We start from the raw sequence: 3,141 nt of genomic DNA on the forward strand, positions 1-3,141 counted from the left end.
TACAGGGAAATAAAATATACAACCTGACTGCATTGCGGTACCTCAAACTTTTTTTTTTTTTTTTTTTTTTTTTAGTGAGGCAATTGGGATTAAGTGACTTGCCCAGGGTCACACAGCTAGTCAGTGTTAAGTGTCTGAGGCCGGATTTAAACTCAGGTACTCCTAACTTCAGGGCCAGCGCTCTATCCACTGAGCCACCTAGCTGCCCCTCAAACTTTTTTAATACAATAAGGGCCTTAGCTGCCTCTTGCCTCAGGCTATGCTATGCTTTCCCTGCCCAGTTACTTTCTTCTAACTCCTAGCCCCTTTCACTTTGTAAATCCCCTTGCTTCTAACTTTCTTCTCCTTACTGCCACCGCTGAACCCCTGTGTTTCTCTCTCACCGACCTTCCGTCTGTCTGCTCTGTCAGTCTGCCCTTCGGCCTTCTCGTCTTCTGCGTCCTTGTAGCCCTGTCTCTAGTCTGATCCCCTGAGTCTAACTCCCAGGTATATATATACCTTTTCTTCTCTCCACTCAAAACTTGGGGCTTCCTGCGCCCCCACAGACCAAGCTAATCCACTAGCCAGGGCTGCGGCTGGTTGCGGGGGGAGGGGGAGGGCGATGGGGGTGCTCAAGCAGCTTGAGCCTCAGCATAGACTATCCGGGATCTTTTAGATAGCTCCGCTCAGGTCAGCTCCACTCAGGTCGGAGGGAGCTGGGGGCTTTTTTTCCCCCAGCTGTCTGACCTGGCGTCTTGTACAGCCCATGGGGCTTTTGGGCTCAGCTGAAGCAGAGGGGGAGGGGCACCAGCCCCTCCCACACAGAAGAGACCCTGAAGGCCTAAGGCTTTCCAATCTCAGCCCAAAGGTAGGGTCCCCAAATCAAAATCAATTTCCACAAGCTTCCCCCTGGATAAACATTTTAACCATTTGTGATATATGGCATAGTGCAGGGTTGTGCTACAATATTTCATCCTCACATAGTAATTTCTATAATTCCAGAACAATTCTGTTTTTCATATATATTAATATATTTATCAAAGTTCACCATTTTGCTCAATGAGAACAAGACTTCCAAAAACAATGGAAGTAAAAAAAAAATCATGAAAACTTTTTTTTTTTTTGGTAAATGTTTTACAACATGATGGAGATGCCCATATCTTATGGGTTCACTTACCAATGCTTCTGGTAGAGCCTAGGGTGAAAAGGTGTGTTTCACAAATAAGAATTATCTTTTTCCATTGTTTAGCACTCCCATCTTTGTATTTTGTACATGAGAAGAGGGTGTTTTTTTTCTCCAAAGTATAGCACTCCTACCATACTTCTATAAATGCCAATGGTTTAGAAGTTTGGGTTCCCAGAGAATAGTTGACTATTTTCCCCTTCAAGGTTCTAGAGGAAACTGAGAGTCTAGGGGTTTTTCTAGTACTATAGCTCATAGGCCGCCATTGATTATCCAGTTGTTTTCAGTTAGCCAGCTATTTAATCAGCTTTTAGAATCAGGTATTTACTAATGTACATATGGTAAGAATAGTTGGCACAAAAATACTCCCTTGGGGGCAGCTAGGTGGCACAATGGATAAAGCACTGACCCTGGATTCAGGAGGACCTAAGTTCAAATTTGGCCTCAGACACTTGACACTTACTAGCTGTATGACCTTGGGCAAGTCACTTAACCCTCATTGCCCCACCAAAAAAAAAAAACCTCTCCCAAAAGTCTGAGATGGGGGGAGGATCCAAGAGGGAAGCAGTACAGTGAACTCCACAAACTCCTCTAAACAGATCTGGAAAATGCACCAGATCAAATTGTAATGGGGAAATACAGGAGGGGAAGCCAAAATAAGTCATTTGTCCAGTACACCTCAGCATAGGAAGACAGATCAGAAGGTCTGTGGTCACTGGGGACCAAGTCTGACCAGGAGTATGCTGCAAGCAGAGCACAAAGATAGCTAGAGAATGGCTGAGAAACAGGGCAAAAGGAAATCACAGATCCATAGAGGGCACCACCATACCCATACCATGTCACTGCAATTTGGTTAGTGCAAACTGACTGAGTTGTCACCCACCACCCAGTTATTTATACCAAGTAATTTGCATGACACTTCCTCTGTGTGTGTGTATGTGTATGTGTATGTAAGAAGTATCATGATGTAGTGAATAGTGAACTCACTTGGGTTCAAGTGCTGGCCCAATATATTTTGGCTATATGACCCAGGACAAGACACTTAACTTCTCAAATCTATAGGAAACTATCAGTCAGTCAATAAACTTTTATTAAGCACCTACTGTTTGCCAGGCACTGTGCTAAGTAAGGCAGTCCCTGCCTTTAAGGAGATCACAACCTAATGGGGGAAGACAACACATAAAAAGAAGCTGAAAAGATGGGAGAGGGAAGGATATCTAGTATGGTGACAATGAAGTCCAGAGGAGTAAAACCAGATGGGAAAGTATAAGATGGCTCCCTCCTTAAATGGAGGATCTGGGAGGTGCTCTCCAATGTCCATCCTCTGACCTCCAAGTTGGAAGGAGGGAGAGGCATCTGAGGCAAGGGGTATTGAGGAAGTATAGATTTCAGAGGGTGAGATTCCAAAACTCTAAGACGATATAAGTTGCAGAGAAGGTGCCAACCCGCATTGGGAGAAGCAATTTCCTCATCCAGAGAGTTTGCTATATCAATGAAATAATGTCTACTCTCTATACTATTCCTTGTTTGTCATTGTTTGTCCTTCATTCTCAAAGAGAACTATGACATTGGGAAGGTAATTCAACAACTTGCAAGTGAATTGGATTTAAATGAGGTAAGGCTGTGCAAAGTCATCAGCCTCACTTTCTCCTCCAAAGCCATCTGGTCCAGTGGAAGATGGGAGATGGCCCTAGATGCAGTAAGAGAACTTGGCCTTTTTAAGCTAAGATCTTTCCCAGGTCTTAGATTGTCTGAGGCAATGCCCATTCAGTGATGAAGGCTAGGTGGCAAAGTGGATAGAACACTGAGCCTGATGTCAAAAAGACTCTTCTTCCTCAGTTCAAATCTGGCCCAAGATACTTACTAGCTATGTGATCCTGAGCAAGTTGCTTAACGCTGTTTGCCACAGGTTCCTCAAATGTAAAATGAGCTGTAGAAGGAAATGGCAAACCATTCCAGTATCTTTGCCAAGAAAACCT

This window comes from Dromiciops gliroides, chromosome 2, assembly GCF_019393635.1.
Source record: "Dromiciops gliroides isolate mDroGli1 chromosome 2, mDroGli1.pri, whole genome shotgun sequence".
Taxonomy (NCBI): Eukaryota; Metazoa; Chordata; class Mammalia; order Microbiotheria; family Microbiotheriidae; genus Dromiciops; species Dromiciops gliroides.